Genomic DNA, 24131 nt, shown 5'->3' on the forward strand with positions numbered 1-24131 from the left:
GGAATAAATCTCAGACTCTGTTGTTTTGCTTTCCCCCCTCTGAATGTTATTTTAATTATATAATAACATGCTTCATGCATAAACTATGGGAAACACAAACAAGCTAAACCAAAAAACAGGAAACAAAACTCCAGTCTCACTCAGAGCTAGCTCGGGGAGTGTTCCGATGTATGTTCTTCCAGCCCTTCCCATGTCACAGACTGCGGTCTGAGCCCCGTGCTCCAGCAACAAACATGAGGCTCGTTGGACCTCACGGCAGCCCCGTTACTAGTCTACCATGATAAATTAGGAATGAGGCACAGAGAGGTTCAGTGAGTGGCCCGCAGTCCCCCAGCCAGGGAGGGACAGAGTGGCTGCAGGGCAGCCCTCCGCTCACTCCTGTGCGGTGAACTCAACATTCTCTACACAGTCTGGGGGCCCTGCCCTGTCTCCCCCTCAGCGGTCACCCGGCCTGGCCTTCAACAGCCCTGCCTGACACTGGCTCACCTCTGGCTTCTACCCCCAGCAACCCCTGGGAGCTGCCCCACGCACCTGCTCTGGGGTGAGGGAGGGCCCACCTACGGACTCCCTTCTTGGTTAGGGAGGGGCTTCTCCTTCTCCTGGTCCTTGGTCCTCTTCTCCACCCAGACAGCATTCAGCTCTTGGGGTTCCAGCTGGGTTCCTCCCCGCCAAAGCCTCCTCCCACTTCCCCTCACCCCATCCCTGGGCAGGGTCAGCTGGTCACCCAGGTCCAGCCCCTTCTCTGGCTCCCTACCTGCACCCAGCAGTGATTGATGTTCTCAGAATGGCCCTAGGCAGGGTGAGATCCGGAATCATCACAGGAAGATTAAATTATACTTGAGGCAGCCACGGGGTTGTTTTAGGAAGGTTTTCGACTGTGAGGCTGGCAGGAAGCTGGGCCATTGCCCTGAGCCCCCCGTCCGGGCGTTCACCCTCTGTGAGGTTTTCTGCTTCCTAACTGGGCCTAGGTCGTCCGTCTGTCCCTGTGCTAGAGGAATGTGGTTTGAAAGAACCTGGTCGCTTCCCACTGAGGCTGCGGACGTGAGCCAGACAGATGTCCAAACCCCCAACTTAGGGGCAGCCCCCCACCCCCATGGAGGTGCTTGGACTCATGATGTCTGAACTGAGTCATTCTGTCAACCTGGCCCATGGGGACAGTGTCCATGCACCTGTTGTATGACCTTGGGCAAATCACCTCCTCTGGGTCTCTTGTTTCTCTTCATTAGTTAAGGAACTTAAAGAAAAAACCCACCAGAAATCTTATATTCAAACAATATATTGGGTTCATAAGATCAACATATAAAACAGTTATCAGAGGAGGTGGTCTGGCTAAAGTGGGGGAGGGGTGCAGAGAACGTGGCCCCGAAGACCCCCAGCTCCTCTTCCCTTTGTTGTGTTCCTCCCCAGGCCCTCCCTGCTGCGGCATCTCCATGATATTAGAGGATCCATCACCTCCTCCATGCTGCGAGCTCAAACTCAGTATGGTGAAATTAACTTTCTCAAGAAATGATGCATTTGGGAAATCTTATGTGCTAAATGCATTTTTTAGATTTATCTTTATCATTGAAAGTATTACATATATCCCTCCCCCTTCCCCCCCACCGACCCTCTCCTCGGGCTCCTGCCGCGCCCCCTGCCTTCACCACACGATTTCTGTGTCCACTGATTAAGCATGTATTCATATAAGTTCTTTGGCAATGGATTTTTTCTCTCTCCCTCCCTCCTTTTCTTCTGCCACCTTCCTTTCTTTCTTCCTTTCCCTTTTGTCTAAACTCTTCCAGAGTTTTCTTTAAGCTGAACTGGGTTCAGTCATTTCTCGTCTAGGTCCCAGCACAGATATGTGTTTTGAGCTGAAGGGCCCAAGGAGTCATTCAGTCCAATATCCCCATTTTACATACAAAGAGACTGGAGTCCAGTGAGGGAAGGAACACAGATCTGACCCCCGGCTTCCTTTGCACCTGCACACGGTGCCATCTTTCTAAACCTTAAATTCACCGAGGGGCTGTGACAAATGAAGCCGGGACATCTTATTCCCTAGGAGCAGTGGGGGGTCTGAATGTTCTGGCCAATTACAGGGACCACACTGAACTTTCTGTGGGCCATTCACCCTCCTACCCACTCATCTGTCCGTCCGTCCATCCATCCATCCATCCATCCATCCATCCATTCATCCAATGAATCTCACGCCTCGTATGTACGAGGACCCACGCTCAGAGCTATGGTGCCCGCCCTACCTTTGGTCTCATCAGAGTAGACAGCAGCCCACAGACAGTTACAGCACAAAGGAGACTGACCTCAGTGCCGCAGGAGAGACCCACGCGGTTCTGGACAAGACTCCAACAACAGAGCCCCCGAGCCAGGGCAGGGTGCTGAAATTCTGAATACAGTATATAAAGCTTTGAACACAGTGTCAAGCACAAAGTACGTAATTTGAGGGTCAACCCTGAGGGAACAGGCCTCAGGAAGGCTGAGCTGTCCCAGAAGAAAAGGAAGAGACGGCTGCTGGGAGGAGGGAGGACAGGAGGGGTCCGTCCGGCTCCTGGGTCAGAGGCTAGAAAAGCTTTGAGGAGGATGGGTGGGCTCTTGAGGCTGCCCTTGGGCGCGGGGAGTATGTCCAGGCCCAGCCAATCACCGCCGAACCCATCATGTTGCCGGATAGGTTGACCTCAGGTGTCAGACCAAGTGGAAAAGGAACACAAGGACCGTTCTGGGACCCAGGACGACTGAGGGACTGCGCTCTAGCAACTGGGGCCCCGCAGCCCCCGGAATGACGCTCCCACGCAGCTCTGAAGGGCTGGTAGGGAGAGTCGCCCCCTGCTGGTGCACATCAGGAACTGGATCTCTTTGTTGGTGTCCACCCACCACCTGAGTCAGCGCAGCCAACGCATTTCCGTGATGGGGACCCCGCACACTGGACAACCGTCAGCAGTGCAGTCTGACTCTCCTCGCTGCAGGCTGATGGGACAGATGCCACTGTCCTCATGTCCCCGGCATGGCTTTCTGCTCATCAAATGTCTTAGACCAGGGTTCGCCGACTCAAATGTTCACGGGGCAGGTGATGTGAAAGAGTGGGGTGCGCTAGGTGTGGGCAACAGAGAGTGGTCCGGTCGGCGGAGCAACGCGGGGCGCATGTCCAGTCTGCAGGGGGCAGCGGCAGCTCAGCACCAGCTGGTGTTGCCATGGGGATATGCAGGCTCGGGGTTGCCAGATCTTCAGATATTTTAAAAATAGCGTGAAATCTGGACTCTGTAAAATTTCCTAGTTGTGTAGGCGACCCCTCCTCCCACCTTCTGGAATCCCTTTGTCTTTTCTGCTTCTCCCTGCTCTGGGAGCCGCGAACGCCATGAAGCGTTTCCTTGTAGACGAAGGCAGGACTGCTTGGGCTCGATCCCGCCCTGCCTCCTTGCTGGACCTCAGGACTGGTGAGCAGGGACTTCAGGAGTTTGTTCACCCGGCAAACCTTTACCCAGCACCTGCTGTGGGCTGGGCCTTGCGCAGAAGGTGTTGAGGATGGGAGGAGATGAAGACACAGAGCATTGCTTGGGGGGTTCACCCACCTTCAAGGGAGAGTGGAAGGGGCGCATTCATGGAGCTGGGTCCACGTGTCAGGCGCTCTTAGGACACGGTCCCAGGTGCTTCCCCATTGAGTCACGTCAGCCACGTGGTTCCCTCTGCCTCCATCCATGGTGGGGTGGACAGATTTGGACCATGTTGAGCTCTTTCTCTTTTGGCATCTTTACGTTCACTATTCCTAAGGCCAGCTCCTTCTCCGGTCCTCAGATGTCACCTCCTCAGAGAAGTCTTCCGGGATCAGGCGAGTCAGGGTGGCTCCATCCCCCTCCACTCTAGTAAGGCCTTCTCTACCCAGCTTTGTGTCCTTCGCAGCGCTTGTCACTGTCTGACACTGTGGCCTTGCTCATTGTCTATCACCCCTGCTCCGAATGTCACAGTCGCTGCTGCTGGACCTGTTTCCTCACTTGCAAAACGGGCACCATGATAATGGTCCTAACCTTATGAACTGTGAGGAGGGCAGGTGCATGTCGCCCTCTGAGGTGGTAAGCCCAAGCCCTGTCATGGGGTATGGTGTCCCTGGGTCCTGGCTGGGAGCTGGGAGTCCATCTCGCAGCCCCCCTCCCCCACTGAGCAGTGCGTGCATTCTGCTTGCCTTGTTCCCTGCCCACGGCCTCGCGCAGGCCTGCTTTGCAGTTGGGCTCCCTCCACTTGGCAGAAGAGCGGAGTGAAAAAGATGGGCTGAGCCTCTGGGAGCAGACGGTGCAGGAAGAAGAAGCCACAGATTCGGGGCGGGGGAGGGAGATGCTCACAGCCTGAGGAATCTCAGTTCACCTGCCCTCTCCTGGTCCTTGGCCTTCAGGTCTCCTTCCTGGGGAGGGACATGGGCCGATGAATGTTTGTCATGATGCAGGCAAGGGCGCGTGCATGTAGAGAACTTGGCTGTGCGGACCACTTTGATGGCAAAGGTGCCAGCAACCAGATACACAGCTGCTTGGACAGGAGAGTGAGCCTAGGGGTGGGGGTGGGAGAACAGGCAGGTGGTCTCCAGTCAGGAGCATTTGTATCCACAGAACCCACAGGGTGCAGAAGCAGAGACGGCTGTCCGTCCGGGGTGGGGGGCATTGGTGGCCCCCCGCAGGGCTCTGAGCTTGGCTTAGTTTCATCAGTACTGTTGATGAAAGTTGATCATGTTTGCAAAGGACCTCGAGCTGGGATGCAGAGCATCTCTGTAGGAGGACAGAATCAGAATCCAAAGTAACAGGAGGGTCCAATGCTGAGCCTGCCATTTCCTAGGTATGTGACTTCAGAAGAATCACAGCAACTTTTTGAACCTTGGTTTTTCAATTTGTAAAATGGGGCAATGCCACCCACACTGCAATGCCACGAGGGTTAATGAGACAACCTCCAGGCGGCACCCATCACCGTGCCTGGCACATAGCAGGCCCCCCGTAACTGGTGGCCTCTGCTGTGATTAATGACAATGTGAGCTACTTAAGGACAGGGGACTTGTCTTTCAGTGCTGTATCCCCAGTGCCTGGTATAGCGTGGGCACCAAACAAATGTTTGCCAGATGAATGAACATGATGAAATTTGACAGGGATAAATGTCAGTTCCTGGACTCGGATCCAAAGACCCAGCTGCACATGGATGCAGCGGGGGGAGAAATGGCTTAGCAACAAACAGCATATGCGAGAAAAGTCGAGGTATTTAAGCTGGGAGAAATTTTGGTTGACATAAGGTGACTGCCAGAATCAGCCAGGACAAACTGGGGTGGCATTATTAGAGGCCCAGTGCTCAGAATAGGAAGGCCATGGTGGTCCGACCAGCCTCAAGAGCCACACACCATTCTGCATTGCCCCTGTGGAGAGGCCAGCCAACAGGATGAAGTGGGATATGAGGCCTAAAGGCCACATGTCCTGCCCTGGCCAGTGTGGCTTAGTTGGTTGAATAATGTCCCATGCACCCAGGGTTGCTGGTTCAATTCCCAGTCAGGGCACATACCCAGGTTGCTGGCTTGATCCCTAGTAGGGGGCATGCAGAAGGCAGGTGATTGCTCTTTCTCTCTCATCGATGTTTCTCTCTCTCTTCCCCTCTCCCTTCCTCTCTCTCAAATCAACAAAAACATATTTAAAAAAAAAAAAAAAAAAAAAAGACTACAGGTCTTGAGGTATGGTTGAAGACAGCCTGGAGAAGAGACATTCCCAAGGACCACTTGGTGGCATTCAGATCTTGCTTCTTCCACTTGCTCTGGACAGTCAGTAAACAGTTTCAAGCCTCAGTTTTCTCATCTATAAAATGGCAAGCCACAGCCTAGAGGTCATTCGGCTGCTGGAGAAGGTCAGGAAGGGGAGCCCGAGCCTCCCTGGACTCAGTCCCTGTGCCTGCCCCACTGAGCTCCCCAGTACCAGGTTTTTTACACTGGAGGGCAGCGGGAGGGGAGGCTGGAGGTGGCAGGTGTCTATTTGTGGGGGTTGGGCCAGGATTACAGGGGGGCCTCTCCCACCCTGACCTCCCCACTTTTTTCCATTTGGGGCTGACCCTATAATCTGGTTGCTCTCTCCACAGCCAGCTTCCCTCTCATCTGCGAGTTTTGGGTGTAGATTGTGTGTGCAAAAGGCAAAGCTCCAGGTTCCTCTTCCTTCCACAAACCGTCCTGTGCCTGCGGCCTTTCTGCCTGGGGTTCCCTGGGTGCCCTCTGGTGGCCACAGCGGGGCACTGCACTGAGTTCTGTGGAAGGTCGTGGAGTAGAGCCTACCAGAATTGGGTTGGAATCAGAGAGCTTGGTAAAAATTCTGGACCTCCATTGATACATGACTGGATAAACACAGTGTGAGACACACACATTAGAATATTATTCAGCCTCCAAAAGAAGTGAAATTCTGGTACATGCTACAACATGGATGAGTGTCAAAAACATTCTTCTAAGTGAAATAAGCCAGACACAAAACAACAAATATTGCATGGTTGCATTTACAAGAGGTACAGTATCTAGAATAGGAGAATTCATATAGAGAAAGTAGACTAGAGGCTATGGGAGGCTGGGGGGAGGAATGCTCAACGAGTACAAAGTTTCTGTTTGTGAATGAACTTAATACCACTGAATTGTACACTTAAAATGGTTAAAATATTAAATTATATGTTATGCATATTTTACCACAATAAAAATATATACACCCCTCCCCCCAATTCTGGACCTGCATCTTAAACTCTGCATGACCTTAGGTCACTTAACTTCTCTGAGCCTCAGTTTCTTCATCTGTAAAGTGGGGAGCAATAATTACCACCACCCTGGTCCAAGCCACCATCCTCCCTCGCTGCAGGATGGCACCCAGCCTCCTCCATGGTTTCTGGGCTTCACTCGGGCCCTTCCTGGCCAAGTCTTTTTCAATTAAGCAGCCAGAGTATCTAAAACTCTGATCAAGTTACTCTCCTGCTTAGCATTCTCCCCAAACTCCTCCCCTTGGCTAACAAGACCTGGCCAGGACGGCCTGTTCTCCTTGGGTACTTTCTGTCCCTTCTTCTCCCCAAGCTACCGCTGCTCTCCTGTCTGCCTCCAGGCTTTTGGCTGCTGGTTATTCTTCCTTGGACAGGGTATTCTTGATTGTCTTGTATTGCTGACTTCTTTTTGTTCAGGTCTCAGCTCAAATGTCACTTTTTTTTCCCCCAGAGGACTCCACTCCTTACCACCCACTCCAGTGTTGCCTTGCTTCCTGGTCTACTTTTATCACCTCCATCTGTTTTATTTTCTTTCTTCACAGCTGCCTTCTTTATCGGAAATGGTTTTATCTTCTTCTTCTTTTTTTAAAAATTAATTAATTTATTTTTTTGTTACAGATGTTTCTCCTTTTTTACCCCATTGGCACCCCCCTCCCCACCCCACCCCTGCCCTCTCCCCAGCTTTGTTGTCCATGTCCATTGGCCATGCATACATGCATATAAGTTCTGTGGTTTATCTCTTCCCACTCCCCCACCCCCTCTTCTGAGGGATGTCAGTCTGTGCCCTACTTCCATGTTTCTGGGTCTACCGTATTCCTCAGACTGTTAAGTTCATTAGGTTTTATCTTCTTTATGTAACTGGTTGACTCAACTGGCTGGATGCGAGCAGTACATAGTTTAATTTTTCTCCCAGCATCATCCTAACACGCTCCGTCTCCTCTCTTCCCCTTTCTTGAATATGTCAGTTAAGGATAGCCTTACTGATTTCTTTCAGGTAATAGATCGATTTCAACTTTAGGCATGAAAAAGCCTGATTGTTTTAGGAGAGTACACTGAAGGATTTAGGACTGAAGTGTCATGATGCCTGAAGCTTGCTTTCAGATGGTTCAGCCCAACCGTGCACACACACACACACACACACACACACACACAGAACACAACGTCAACAGATATTGAACCTGCGCGGTGAGTATATGGGTGTTTATTGTACTATTCTTTCAACTTGTCTGTGTGTTTGAAAATTCTTATAAAAAGTTGGCCAGAAAAAAACAACTGTTTTTGCCAAGTTGAAAAGTAAGCCTGGTCCTATCTGAATAAAAAAATATTTACCGTCCATCCAATGTAAGCTTGTCCTATTTGAGCTGACCTGGTCTTCTGCAGGGGGGGCGGCAGCAGGTGTGTGTCCTCTCCCACTGCTAGCAGCTGCTTTCTGCCCCCTCCGGGGTCAGAGGGGGGGAGGGATGAAAGGGAACGGGTAGGGCTCCCGGCCTCTGCTGTGCTCATGCATGGGGGTGTGCTGGCAGGGGCGCCCCTCCAGGAACCCTGCCGCACCGTTCCCTACACACTGGGTTGCCCCGAGTGTCAGCAGCTGAGCCAGCGCTCGGGGCAGGGTGGTGGGGGTGGGGACCAGGTGCCAGCGTGTTTCTGAGTCCCCATCCCTGGGCTTGAGGAATGACTTTTTTGAGTGTGTGAATACCCACCCCTCTTCCTCCTGGGCTGAATATGCTCTAGGAAGAAATCCTCACTGGGAAGCCACTTAATTTCTCAGCCTCTTTCATATAGACTGGTGATGGGCTAAGGGCAGAGGGCTTGCTTTTGTTTCCTCACAGTAAGTCCAGCAGAAGCCACTGTGCCTCTGGCTCTGGGGCCATAGCAGAGAGCCCCGAGGACAGGACAGGCCCCTCCCCCTCTATTTACTTGTTACAGACTCTACAGAAGCCAGCTTGGACCAGGGGACTGTTACTATTATGGTTTATCAGTTGAGGGTGAAGCCAGACAGTGTCCAGGGCTCTGGTAGGGCAGGGGCTGGACACATGAATCAAGAGCTCACAGCAGAGAAGCCAGGTGGGCCCAGACCCCTGGTCCTGCCCCAGGCTCTGCCTCACCCCTGCTTCCCCCACCCCTGCAGAACCAGCCAGACACAGCCCTGACCTTTGCTGGGTTGAGTCAGCTCAACTTGGAAAGGAAAATGGTCGAGAAAGCAGAGGTTAAGCTGAGAGCAGACGAGAGCAGGTGTGCATGGTATTTGTGCACTCGTGTGCCTGTATGTGCATGTGTGTGCCTGTGTGTCCACATGTGTTACCCTTGCATGCGTGTGGTGGCTAGCTCACAGGGCCCGTGTTGGGGCGGGCAAAGTATGAATTTGAGGGGTCAGGGGTAACAAGTGTTTGCTTCGGTATGTAAAGGCAAATACAAATTAAAAAATAAGACAAAAGTCCAATTCTCTCGTTAAAAAAAGGGAAGAGCCTTCTCCCTCCCTTTGCTTAGAGCATTCCGTTTAGAAACCTCAGAACTGTACGTTCTGCCTCTTTGAAGTGCACGGAAATTTTTTTCAAAAGCTAAGGCGGCCTCCTGCTGGTTTCCAGCGCAGAAACGTTTGCTCAGGAACCTGGAAGCCGGCTCTGAAACGGACGTTCGGGGCCAGCGCCCCGTCTCCCGCTCTCGGTGGCTGGTGCCGGGCTCGGGCTGCAGGCCTGCCTGCTGTCAGATGGAGGCAGTTGTCCTCCGCAGACAGGCAAACACAGGTGGCCGGCCGGAGCGTGGCCCTGGAGCCGGCCGCCGTCCTGCTGGAGGACCAGCGACCCCCAGACAGCAGCGTGTGACGGGCGGCCGGCGGCCTGGTGACGGCCGCTGCGCGCTCCTGCCTCCTCCGCAGCCTGCAGCCTGCTGGCCGAACTTGTTCGCAATAAAGCTTGTCTTTTCCTCCTGCTTTTGCGGAGAGGCTTTCTGGGTTGGCAGGAGGTTTTGTGTCTGATTTGTTTTCCCAGCAGGGCCCTGGGCGCACTCGGGAGTTTTTTGTGAGCATCCTTTCCCGAGAAAGAGTTGGCCCGTCTCCCAGGGGGCCTGCGTCCCCTGGACCACCGTGGCCTCCTTGGGCCAGCCACCTGGAGGCAGCCTCCAGAAGAAGGGGGTGAGGGGCTCACCGCCCAGGGAAAGAGGGCCCATTTTGAGGGTTCACAGGGTCTGCTCACCCTCGGTGGGGTTCGGGCCCAGCAGCCCGCGGGCATCCGGATCCACGCCGGGATGGCGCGACAGCGACGCCTTGTGGCCGCGAGAGGGGACAGCGGCGGGACTGCTGCTGCTCTCCCTGCTCCGAAGAAGCCAGACTGACAGTAAGTATCTGGGGGAAAAGAAAAATAAGGCGACTGAGGGCTTGATCAAGCGACTGGACAAAAACAGGAGCTATCATCTAACATTTCATGGACACCAGCGGGCATCCCTCATCCCCACTTCATGCCTGGATCCCCACCTGCGTCAGGGTTGGGATGGGGAGGGTCGTGGGTTTGGCATCAAGGTGTCTGTTTCCCACATTACTTGGTAGTAAAGACGTTGACTGTTTAGTGGCATGCCTTGCACGCTGTGTCAGAATGTGCTTGAAACAAAATGGCAGCGTCAGGGCATCGCTGGGTCAGACGCTCCCTGGGGAAGCAGGCCCTCCAGGATGTCATTTCTGCTGTTTTCTGTGTCATGTTCCAGGGAGTGAGCACCTTCCACAAAGAAGTGCCCCCTGATTGTGCAATGTGGTGGACCCTGCAGACACAGGCAAGTGAGGGCTGGACCCATCCAAGGGAGAGGGTCGTCCGATGTGTTCAAAGGGACCAGCTCTGGAGGGCAGGTGTAACTGGACAGGGATGGTGGGTACATGGGTGATTCCTTGTGTACCAGTTCCTGTCCCACGTTCCCACTGCCCTACTACGTGTCCCAGAATTGCCTCCTACATAAACCTTTGTCTCAGGATCAATATGCTTATGGGGAAATCCAGACTAGGATACAGACATTGGTAATTGTGGCGGAGAGAATAATGAATGTCCCCCCAGTGGTGTCCACATCCTAATCCCCGAAATCTGTGAATGTGTTACTTTACATGGCAAAAGTAATTTTGCCAAGCTTGAGATGGGGAGATTATCCTGGGTGATCTGGGTGGGCCCCAGATAATCACAAGCATTGTTTAACAGGGAGGCGGTGAGTCAGAGAAGATGTGATGATGGAAGCCGAGGCCAGAGTGCTGCCTTCGCTGGAAGGGGGTGTGAACCCTGAGAAGAAACGTATCTGCCAAGAAGGACTCCTTGCAGTTAACTGGGCCCAAATAAGCAGAGTGTGGTGGCCACTGCTCACAGAGGCCTCTCATGCATTCTGCGTTTCAGGATAAAGCCACGGGCTGATTTGTCAACCTCTCTGCACTGTGCGTCAACACCCTGACGGCTCCTGTGAATCAACCATTGGAAGGAGTTTCTGGTTTCATCTTCCCACCAACGGACTGAACACCTGCCCCATCCAATCAGGGCTGCACCATAATATCCTCTTTGGCATTTATATCAGTACTGTTCTATAACAACTAATCAGAACACATAATTCTGACCAATCGGGACTGCACAATTTGAGCCAATCAGAACTGTACAAATTTGGGTGCCTCATCTGCATAAAACTGGACCAATCGGGAACCTAGGCAGAAACTTTTTCTATAAAAGGCAGCATCCCCTTCGTCTTAATGGAGCACATTTTCAGTTTCCACTGGAGGCTGTTTTCTCTGTTTGCAAACTTGTCACCTGAATAAAGTGTCATCAAGCCAAATAGCCCTGTGGGCAACTGGAGCTGAATCTCTCTGGGGAGCTGGGGAAGACAATGGAGCACATTGAAGGGCAATTTCACAAGAACTCCAGTCAGCCACGGGTGGAGGGCTGTTGTGTGGCCACAGGAGGTGTTTAATGGGGCTGCTACATGTGGCATTCATTCCACCTGGACCCTTTTTGTCCTCAGGTGTGGGACAAGGGCCTCAAAACTGGAGTAGTATTTCCTTCAGCAAGTGTTCTTGTCACAAAATACCGAGCTGTTGACTGGGGCTGGGAGGAGGGGATGTCCTTGGGATTCCTGGGGGGGCTTATTCCAAGGCACCTCTAAAGGTGCTGGGAGTCCCTCCACAGGTGGAGCGAGCTGGCGCATCTCACGGCACCCCGGGCCAGAGACCATGTAGCTCAACGGGCAGCTTCCACAGCAGAGGAGCTGATCCTGGAAGAAGGCCTCTTCCCTGGCTTTGGTCACTCGTGGATGGAGAATCAGCTCAGTGTCAGGCGGGATCCAGCTACTCTAGTCACTTAGTTCCTTAAACTGGGATTTTGTTACGAAAACAAGAGAATATATTGATAAAGATGGAACCCCTGGTCTGAAATGAGAACTGTATATAAATCTTTCTTCCTGTCATATATATTTGAGGTTAGGTGCATATATATTTAGAGTTATTATTTTTTCTTGGTGACTTGACCCTTTCATCATTATCATAATCTCTCTCTCTCTCTTTATTTTTGGTAATATTCCTTTTCTTGATGTCTGTGTTGTCTGATATTATCACGAGAAAGTCAGAGTGTTTCTGTTTAGTGTACACATGGTGTATTTTTAAAAATTCTTTGACTTTTAAATTATTTGTGTCATTATAGTTAATGTGTATCTTCTTTTAAACATTTTGAGTTTATTCAGTCTGACAATCTGCCTTTTAATGGGATTGTTTAGTCCATTTGCATTTAATGTAATTTTTAATTTGGATTTACCACCATCTTGTTCTCATCATCCTGTTTGTTCTTTTTTTTTTTTTTTAACTCCTTTCACGGCCTGAATTTGGATTAATCAAATATTTCTGAGTATTTTATCTATTGTGTTGATTTTTCAACTACTATTCACTTTTATCTTTTTAACTTCTTTTTATTGTGACACCATTACAGATAACTCCGTTCCCCCCTCTCCCTGGCCACCTCCACTCAGCCGCACCCCCTTTCCCTCTGGCCTCTCCCACACTGTTGTCTGTGTCTGTGGGTTATGCTTATATTAACTATTCCCTTTAAAAAGAATAGTTGTTGCTCTAGAGATTACAGTTTGCATTCTTAATTTATAATAGTTCACCTTGAATTACTTCATGTAGAATGTATGAAACTTTCACCAAAATATTGTCATTTATCTTTATCTGTATTTCTGCTGTCACTGTTATTTATTTTACATTTATATATATAATAAATGCTATAATGAACATTATTGTTTTTGCTTTAAAAGTCAGTTGCTTTTCTTTTCTTTTTTTTTTATCCTCACCCGAGGACATTTTTCCATTTTTTGTACAGATAGAGTGGGAGGGAGAGAGAGGAAGGGACAGAGAGAGAGAAACATCGATGTGAAGGGACACATCGAGTGGCTGCCACCCGCACGACCAACCAGGGCCGGGGACAAACTGCAACCGAAGTACGTGCCCTTAGCGGGAACCGAACCCGGGTCTCTCTGGACGGCAGGCCGACGCTCTAACTGCTGAGCCAAACCGGCCAGGGCAAAAGTCAGTTGCTTTTCAAATACATTAGTAAATGAGAAAAACATCTTTTGCTTTCATTTACATACAGGGTGGGGCAATAGTAGGTTTATAGTTGTGAGTATATGAAACAGTTTATTTTTGTATTATTATTCATTAATTATTGTATTATTTTCCATACAAACAACTGTAAACCTACTTCTACCCCCCCCCCCCCCATGTATTTACCATTTCTGTCACTCTCTAGACTTTCTGTGTAGCATTTTCCCCTTCACCCCAAAGGATTTCTTTAACATTTCTGTAGTGCATGTTTGATGGCAACCAGTTTCATCTCAGCTTTTGTCATTTTTTTTTTAAATCAGAAAGATCTATATTTTATTTCTCCATCTGCCATTGACTAGCTATACACTCTTAGGCAAGTCACTTAACCTCACTGAGCCTCAGTTTCCTAATCTGTGCACTGGAAGTAATGACACCTAATTCACAAGGTTGGCATGGGAATGAAGAGAAACAATGCATATGACTAAGCACCGATGCTCCACAAATGACCATTTCCCTCTTTTAAGTTAACCAGGGTCAGGTAGCTTTTATTAATTGGAAAGCATCTTTATTTCTCCTTCATTGAAAAAGTATTTATTTAATTGAGATATAATTAACATATAACATAACATTAGTTTCAAGTGTACAAAATAATGATTCAATATTTGTATATATTGTGAAATTATCACAATAATAAGTCTAGTTAAAATCCATTATCACACATAGTTACAATTTTTTTCTTGACATAGGAAGTTTTACAAAACATTTTATTTATTGATTTTTAGAGAGAGGGAGAGATGTGTTGTTCCATTTATTTATGCATTCACTGGTTGATTCTTGTATGTGCCATGACCAGGTATCATACCCACAACCTTGGCATATTGGAATGATACTCTAACCAACTGAGCTTCCTGGCCAGAGCCTGTGATAAGAACTTTTAAAATTTACTCTCTTAGTAATGTTCAAATATATAATACAGTATTATTAACTATAATCTCCATGTTGTACATTACAAACCATGACTTAATTATTTTATAACTGGAAGTTTGTAATTTTGACCACCTTCACCCCTTAAACCACCCCCTAACCCCTGCCTCTGGCAACCACAAATCTATTATTGGTGTCTCTGAGTTTGGTTCTTATTTATTTTTATTTTATTTTATTTTATTTTTTAATTCTTTATTGCTGAATGTAGAATGTATTACAGATGTTCCACATTTTCCCCCCATTGATGCCCTCTTCCCCACTCCTGCTCCCCTCCCACCTTTTCTCACACTATTGTCTGTGTCCATTGGTTATGCATATAAGTTCTTTGGTTTATTTCTTCCCACCCCCAACCGCTTTCCCTTTGAGGTTTGTCAGTCTAGCAATGAATTTGTACTTCTTAATCCCTTCACCTTTTTCACCCATTCCCCAAATCCCCCTCCCATCTGACAACCAACAAAATATTCTCTGTATCTATGAGAATGTTTCTGTTCTACCTGTTCATTTTGTTTGTAGATTCCATTGTTGATAGATATGTATTCATTGCCATTTTGTTTGTTCATATATTTTATCTTTTTCTTCAAAAAGACCCTTCATCATATAATAACGGTTTGGTGGTGATGAACTCCTTTAATTTTTTCTTGTCTGGAAAAGTCTTTATATGTCCATCGATTCTAAATGACAGCTTTGCAGGATAGAGTAATCTTGGTTGTAGGTTCTTGCTTTTCATCACTCTGAATATTTCTTGCCACTCCCTTCTGGCCTGCAAAGTTTCTTTTGAGAAATCAGCTGACAGCCTTATGGGAACTCCCTTGTAGGTAACTAGCTACCTTTCTCTTGCTGCTTTTAAGATTCTCTCTTTGTCTTGAACCTTTTGCATTTTGATGATGATGTGTCTTGGTGTGGGCCTCTTGGGGTTCATCTTGTTTGGGACTCTCTGTGCTTCCTGGACTTGTATGTGTGTTTCCTTCACCAAGTTAGGGAAGTTTTCTGCCATTATTGTTTCAAACAGGCTTTCAATTTCTTGTTCCCGCTCTTCTCCTTCTGGCACCCCCAAGATGCGAATGTTGGCACGCTTAAAGTTGTCCCAGAGGCTCCTTACATTATCCTCATTATTTTGGATTCTTTTTTCTTTTTGCTGTTCTGATTGGGCGTTTTTTGCTTCCTTGGATTCCAAATTGATGGTTTGCTTCTTGGATTTACGTACTCTACTATTGAATCTGTGTAAATTATTCTTTATTTCAGTTAATGCCTCCTTCATTTCTGACTGTGCATCCATCATTTCTGACTGGTCCTTTTTTATGCTCTTGAGGCCCTCACTAAGTTCACTGAGGTTCTCACTAAGTTAATTGAGCATTCTTATAAGCAGTATTTGGAACTCAGCATCTGTTAGGTTGCTTATTTCCATTTCGCTTAGTTCTTTTCTTGGGGTTTTGTTCTGTTCTTTCATTTGGGACCTGTTTCTTTGTCTCCTCATTTTGGCTGCCTCTCTGTGTTTGTTTCTGTGTATTACTTAACGAGCGGTATGGGGCTAGCTGAGACCAGATGCTGCTTGTTTGAAAGAATTTAGGAAAACCTGAAGCAGGATCCAAGATAGGCCAATCCTATGGTTAAGCAACTGGCAAAGCTTGGGTGGGCCTGAAAGTTGGGTGGGGAGGGGCGGGGCCTCAGGGAACCACCAGGGCGGGGCTACAGTGTGAGCCAGGTTGCTGGAGTCCCAGATATGGTGGCTGTCTGCCGCCCCAGGGAAGGGCTCACCAGAGGAACAAAGGCCTCTGACAGCACGTCTGTCCAGGAGAAAGCCCCCTCTCCAGCCCTCGCTCCAGGGCCAAACAGCTCAGTTCTTCCCTGTGTGTCTCTGGTGCCCCTGGAGCTGCCTCCCCTCCAAGCTTAGAGGGAGTGAGTCCGATAAGTCCGTGCGCGGGCCCTTTAAGGAGCTGCCTGGGGCTCCAGCCCCTTCAGCTTCCCTGAGCCTCAGTTCCCGCTGGTTTTTCCAGGCAGAAGTTATGGGGATTCTCTTCCTGGCACTGGAACCCTGAGCAGGGCGCCTGGTGTGGGACGGGGACCCCTCAGTCCTCAGGAAGGACCTTCCCAGCCGCGGGAGCCTCCTGATTTTTATCCGCCACACGTGGGTGTGGGCCCAGCCTGTCCCCTCCGCCCTCCTACCAGTCTGGATGTGGCTGCTGCTTTAATTCCGTAGTTGTAGGACTTTCCTTCAGCTTGATTCTAGGGGGTTTTGAATGGTGGTTGTTCTGTAGTTTAGTTGTAACTTTGATGTGGTTGTGGGAGAACACGGTACCGCGGTTACCTACCCGCCATCTTGACCCTCGGTTCTTCTTCATTTTTGAAGAATACTTGTGCAGAATACAGATATAGAAATCTAGGTTGACAGTTTTTTTTTCTTTCTTTCAGCCAATGTCTTTTCAGCCAATTGTCTTCTGGCTTGCATTGTTTCTAATGAGAAATCAGCCACCATTTGTATTGTTTTCATTTTTGTAATATTTTTTCCTCTGTTTTTATTTAATATTCTCTTTGTCTTCACACCCCTCCCTGAACAGTTTGACTCTTACGTGCATAAATTTGTTTTTGTTTTTGTTTATTCTGCTTGAGTTTTGTTGAACTTCTTGGATATGTGAGCTATTGTTTTCTTCAAATTAGGGGAAAAAAGCTCGTTATTACTTTAATTTTTTTTTGTTTTTTGTTTTTTTTTTTTGCTTTAAATGTTTTCTTTCTGGGAAACCATTTCATGGTTGAATATTATATATAAATGTAATTATATACATTAAATTTTCTTTATCCATTCATCCATTAATGGACACTTTGGTTGTTTTCATGTCTGGGCTATTTGTGAAAAATGTTGCAATAAACTTGGGAGTGCAGATGTCTCTTAGATATAGTGATTTCATTATCTTTGGATATATACTCAGAAGTGGGATTGCTGGATTATACGGTAATTCTGTCTTTAATTTTTGAGGAACCCACATATTGTTCACCATAGTGGCTGTACCAGTTTCTACTTCCACCAATAATGCAACACACTGGTAACTAAGAAAACACACATGTGTCCCTCCAGAATAATAATATTCCTTCCTGCCATTTTATGAATAACCATCAACTAGATGCTTCTAATAATCATTTCCATACATATCATTTTCCCAGCTTTATTGCCATATAATTGCCATATAACGTGTAAGTTTAAGATGCCCAATGTGATGATTCAATGCACACATATATTGGGAAATGTTTACCACAACGAGGTCAGTTAACTTATTCTTCACCTCACATAATTACTATTGTGTTATTGTTATGATGAGAACATTAAAGTTCTACCCTCATAGCAACTTTCAAATATATAATGCAGTATTGTGAACTATCGACACCATGTGTACCTTAATCCTGATCTAATGGACCCATTGTCATTAAAAATGGAAAAAGTGAGACCTTGTGATCTCAGTCTACACCTCAGAAAGCTGATTCAAGTATTGACATTTTTTTAAAATAAAATATTTTCATGAGTTATTGTTGTTATAATTATAATGACTGTTAATTACTTTGCCTTTGCAGAGATGCAAGGAGGGAAAAGAGAAAAGGGCCTGGGCCTTTCAGTGAGACATATCTGAGTCCGAATCCAGTTTCTAACTGGTCCTTGGAAAGCAACTTAATTAAATAATAACTTAACTAAATTATGAGTCTCAGCTTTTGCCCTTTGTGCTACCTCTCTGATACAATCGATGTCAGGTTAAATGATACAATATGCTTCAGATGCCTCAATAGAACTGATACATTACAAGAGTTCAGTGAAAGTTATTTCAGTTTCTTTTATTTTATTTTTAATCTTTATTATTGTATTACAGATATTCCCTCTTTTCTCCTTCATTGATCCCCTCCTCCCTGCTCCCATCCCCCTCTGCGTTCCCTGCACTGTTGTCTGTGTCCATTGGTTATGCATATATGCATGACGTTCTTTGGTTTATCACTTCCCATCCCCCCCAAACGTATTGAAATTTACATTCTATAATACATCATCTGTATATTGTATTGTGTGTTCACCATTCAAAGTCTTGTCTTCTTCCTTCACTATTCCCCCCCTTTACCCTCTTCCTCCCCCTATTCCCTTCTCCCTCTGGTAATCATCATACTGTTGTCTGTGTCTATAGGTTTTTTCCCTTTGCTTAATCCTTTCACCTTTTTCACCCAGTCCTTCAACTCGCCTCTCCTCTGACAGCTGTCAGTCTGTTTTCTGTATCTATGAATCTGTTTCTACTTTGTTAGTTAATTTTGCTCATTAGATTTCACATATGAATGAAATCATATGGTACTTGTCTTTCTCTGGCTGGCTTATTTCATTTAGCAAAATGCTCTCCAGCTCTCTCCATGCTGACGAATGGACTTTCGCTTTGACCTGTCCAGGGCATTCCTTGGTTCCTTCTAAACCCTTCCGATATTGCAAAGGATGGAGTGAGTATTCAAACACAGGTTTGTTTAGTGGAGGAAGAGGCGGTATACTGAACTTGCGAGAAGCTTCCCTTAGGGGAAGGCTGCCCTGGAGAACCGAGGCCCCTAGCAAACCTTGACGAGACGAGTAACAAACGTTCTGCTCTAATTCTTGAACATGCACCCCTCTCCAGAAATCAGTGCCACCCAGGGCACAGAACTAGGAATCACTAGGCATAGGAAAATATAAAAAGGTAGTGAAGACACCCCACTCTCCAAATGCTCCTAGGAAGCAAAGGTTTTAATTGTACTTGACTTAGTCCTGCTTCTCACCAACATTTCCTTCAATTGTTTTTCAAGGTCCTGGGTTTTTTGTTTCTCCCCCTTTCTTGTAAGCTCATTCTCATGTCTCTATGCCAGCTTCTCGAAATATTGGAGGGCCCCAAGATTCTTCTTTTTTCTCTTTATACTCACCTCCTAGGGGATCTCATCCAGTTCCACATTAACTATTGATTCAATGGTTAACTATACACCTACATTTCCAGGCTTCATTAACATCTCCACTTGGATGTTATAGTAGGCAGCCCCGATAATGACCTCCACGATCTCACCTCCAGTGGTCACACCCTTAGGAAGTCCCTTCTCTCTTAGGGGCTGGGGGCTGGCCCTGTGAACTGGCTTCTGATAAAGAGAACACGGCAGAAATGATGGGCTATCCAGTTTTGGATTAGGTTTTGCAGACTCTGGCTGTTGTCTTGAAGTCTCTCTGTCTCGCTGTTGCACACCTCGTTCGGGGGAGACTGTCATGCCTTGCTGTCCTGTACAGCACCTTTCAGCCGATGCACTTGCTGTGTTTCTTTCATGCACCACCTTGATGTGGGGACCGGGGACTACTTTCAGGGAACTCTTTTCAGATGATTAATAGAATCACGCTTTAAATACCGTGGCCATGAAAAATCCTTTAGAGACACTTTCCTCAGGAGACTGTGGACCAGGCTTCCTCCCAAGGGGCCCTGACCACTGCTGTGCAGGAAGGAGCTCGGATACAACAATCAGGACAGAGGATGTGCCAGACTTTCTAAGATGTTCTCCTTGATTTGAAATGTCACCTTCAGTTCCAGACTTCTATTTTTTCTTTTATAAAAAATCTATTTGAAAAATGTTGTAAACTACCAGTAAATGGGAAAAAAAAAAAAAAGATCACTGATCATCCGGTTGCCAAATGATGACCAAAAAACTAGTAATCAGGTACCTGAAGACTGTGTCTGCTCCCTGGAGAACCAAACGAAACCCGGGCCACCGTTCTCACCACAGTGGAATTTCTACACTGTCAATCACCAGGCCTCTTCACCAAAAATCCTTGCTTTTATTGGTTGGTAAAATATATATATAACAATTTTTCAGTTCTGACTGTTTTTCAGTGTATAGTTCAGTGACATGAACTACATTCACATGTTGTACAATCACTGACATTATTGATTTCCAAAACTCTTTCATCACTCCAAACAGAGACTCTGGACCCATTAAGCAATAACGCTCCATTCCCCCATCCCCATCCCCCACCCCAGGTAACTGCTATCTACCTTCACTCTGTGAGTTTGCTTATTCCGGGTATTTCATGTAAGTGGAATAATATGGTATTTGTCCTTTTGTGTCTGGCTTTTGTCACTTTGAATAATGTTTTTAAGGTTCATTAATGTTGCAGCATACATCAGAATTTCATTCTTTTTTATGGATGAATAACCTCACATTGTGTGTATATCACATTTAGTTTATCCATTTACCTGTTGATGGCTACTTGGGTTGTTTCTCCTTTTTTTTTTTTTTTTTTTTTTTTTTTGCTATTGTGAATAGTGCTACTATGAACTTTTGTGTTCAATATTCTGTTTGAGTCCCTGTTTTCAATTACTTTGGGTATAGAACTGGGAGTAGAATTTCTGGGATGTATGGGAATTCTATATTTAACATTTTGAGTAACTGCCAAAGTATTTTCCAAAGTAGCTGCACCATTTTATATTCCTACCAGCATTGTGCAAGGATTACAGTTTCTCTACAACCTTACCAATCATTTCTCTCTCTCTCATTTCATTAAAGCCAACTCAGGGGTAAAAGGGGGAGCTCTTTCTTTTTTTTTATTCCCCGCACCACTGTAGGTAGTAGAAAAATCGCAGAGGGACCTGTGTGACACCCCGCCACGGAATACCAGGTTCTGTGCGCTGGGTGATGAACAAGAACAGACACTGCCCGGTCTTTCTCCTCATGGGGCAAAGGAGGAAGAATGTGACTGTATAACCAATGATATTCATTCATAACAGATGCTCTTCCTGAAATTTCTCCTGTCTCTTTCCCACATCCCTCAGGCTATCCATTCTATGCTTCTGGACCTTGTGGAAGACGTTTTGCAGACGAAAGCAGAGGAAGCCTGGGAGACTGGCTGACTTTGGATTCCAAAACCAAATTCCATAAGGTCACCAGAAGGTCTGTGAAAGGGGTAATGAGAGAAAGGGGTTTGTGGAAAGAAGCTGAGCGTTTGGGAAGGGGTGGAAGTGGGGTAGGGTCTGTGGGGACTGGGAGAGTACAGACTCAGTCATGATCCTGGTAGCACCCCAGGGAAGCAGCAGCCCCCTCACTGAGGGGCCGCATGGGGAGCTAGTGATCAGAATGGACACCCTGGGTCCCAGTATTTCACTGTGGCCGCAGAGGAAAGAGTCGCAGTGTGAGCACACGCAGGTCCAATGCAGTGGACCATCTCTTTGAACAGAGCACTGATAACCAGTGGCAGCCCTCATTCCCCCACCTTGACTCTTTGACACTGCGATGCCCATGGAATCGAGACAGTTCTGGTGTGAAGGGTTCATGGAAATAATCCCCCCAAACTTACTGACTTGAAATTGCGAGTGCCTAGCACTATGACTTGAAGCTTAGCATGTTCAATAACCAGTTGAATCAATGAAAGGTTGCTGTAAAGCTCTTGATAATGATGCTACACTGTGTTTGTCTACAGTATGTTTTATTCTATGCTTCTACTATCAATGCATGAGTTTTCATCTTATTACACACCCCCCAAAACTGAGATTTAACATTAAAAATTTTTTTGATCTTTTAGAAAATGAAGGTTGATAGTTCCTTTTACTGTGTATGTCTCTGACTTCTAGTGCATTTGTATAGATTTCCATACATTTATCAGGAATGTGAAGTTTGTCCTGAAATTCTGTTTTTACCTTTGCTAATTTTTCTGTGAAAATATTACGCCCAGCGCTCCCCGCATCTATAAAGGGAAGGCGGGCTGCGCACTCTGCAGGCTCCCTCTGGCTCTCTGCGTCCACTTCCGTCGGCTCTTAGTCCTTGGCCAGACCTCGGCCGCCACGGTGGTGAAGCAGGTCCGCGGCAGGTCTGCTCTCCGGGGCCTTGAACCGGGCGGGAGATCAGCTTGTAGGCGTTGACTTCTCCGCCACGTGGTGTGGGCCTTGCAGAACGATCAAGCCTTCCTTCGTTCCCGGTCTGAAAGGTATTCCAACGTGGTGCTCCTTGAAGGTGTGACGACTGTCAGGATGTTGCTGCAGAGTGTGCGTGCCAACCTTCCAGCTTCTTAAAAAAGGACAGAAGGTGGGTGAATTGTCTGCAGCTAATAAGGAAAAACTTGAAGCTACCATCAATGAATTAGTTTAATTATGTTTTCTGAAAACACAACCAGCCATTGGTTCTTGTAATTTTTTTTATTTACAGAAAAAGAAGATCAAGTATAGAGACTACATACTCAACTACCATCTGATTATAAATGACAATAAAATATTAATTCTACCCTTTTAAAAAAAATAAAAATAAAATATTTATCCTGGCCTGGCCGGTTTGGCTCAGTGGTTAGATCGTCGGCCTGTGGTCCAGAGAGACCTGGGTTTGGTTCCCGCTAAGGGCATGTACCTCGGTTGCAGTTTGTCCCCGGCCCCAATTGGGGTCGTGTGGGTGGCAACCAATGGATGTGTCTCTCTCACATGGATGTTTCTCTCTCTCTTTTCCTTTCTCTCTCCCTCTAGCTCTATCTGAAGATAAATGCAAAAATGTCCTCAGGTGAGGATTAAAAAAAAAAATTTTGAAAAAAAAAAAATTTATCCATGTTGATTTAATAAAGATTTATAAGACCTTTACATGTTTAAATATGTATGTACATTTTGAAAATAGTTTATCTATTATCACCATTAACATTTTGACAATGTCTTTATAATATTTTGGTAAATTTTTTATTTTGAAATTATTATTAGAGACCTCAATTTGAAAACAAAATATAAAGGGAGGTCCCATGTGCCCATCACTTTTCCTTACCCTATGTTAGTATCTTTTATAACTATACCACGTGACCAACACACTGAAGCGGCACAATCCACAGAGCTTATTCAGGTTTCAACAGGTGTGTGTGTGTGTGTGTGTGTGTGTGTGTATTATACGAGGTTACATATGTGTATGGTTGTGTAAATACCACCAGAAAACAAAATCTCCCAACAAAGGAAAGTCCTGGAGCTGAGGGTTTCGCGGATGAATTCTACGGAATATTGAAAAAACTTGCACTAATTCTTCTCAAACTTTAAAAAAAAAAGGTTGAAGAGGAGGGAACACATTCTAGCTCAAATGATATGAAAATAGTTTTTGACAAGGGGGCCAAGACCATTCAATAAGGAAAAGATAGTCTTTCCAACAACTGGCACATGCAAAAGAATGAAGTTGGACCCTTATCTAAAACCATATACAAAAGTTAACTCAATCGATCAAGAATCTAAATGTAAGACCTAAAATGATAGAACTCTTAGAAGAAAACACACCACAAGGGCTTCTCAACCTTGGTTCGGCGATCATTCATTGAGTATGATACCAGAGGCACAGTAACAAAATAAAAAAACTGTCAGAGTGGATACTATAAATGTCTTTTAAATGTTTATCAAAAGACACGATTTATACAGTAAAAAGGCCACCTGGAGAATGGGAGAAAATGTTTGCAAATCATATATCTGATCAGGGATCAATATCTAGACTATATGGAGAACTTTTTTGTATGATTTTATTTCTATGAAATGTTCGGAGTAGGCAAATTCACAGAAATAGAGCCTAGTTTAGTGATTGCAAAGCACATTAGGAATACGCATTAAAGGTGGGTTCTATATAGAAAACTGCCCCCCCCCAACTTATCTTCAGATAGAGTAAGAGAAAGGAAGAGAGGATGAGAGAGGGAGAGAGAGAAACATCAACGTGAGAGAGACACATTGATGGGTTGTCTCCCACATGACCTGACCAGGGCTGGGGATCTAACCACATGGAGGTACGTGCCCTTGACCAGAATTGAACCCGTGACTCTTTGGTCCACGGGCAGACACTCTACTGCTGAGCCAAACTGGCAGGGCTATATAGAGAACTTTTAAAGCTCAACAACAGAATAACCCAAACAACACAACTC

At 46.5% G+C, this 24131-nt stretch overlaps 1 pseudogene; it reads left to right on the forward strand.

Moving 5' to 3' along the window:
* The first annotated feature begins 3343 nt into the window (after positions 1-3343).
* On the forward strand, positions 3344-22411 carry LOC118628740 (annotated as a pseudogene).
* Positions 22412-24131: the final 1720 nt, after the last annotated feature.

This window comes from Molossus molossus, unplaced genomic scaffold (assembly GCF_014108415.1).
Source record: "Molossus molossus isolate mMolMol1 unplaced genomic scaffold, mMolMol1.p scaffold_m16_p_13, whole genome shotgun sequence".
Lineage (NCBI taxonomy): Eukaryota > Metazoa > Chordata > Mammalia > Chiroptera > Molossidae > Molossus > Molossus molossus.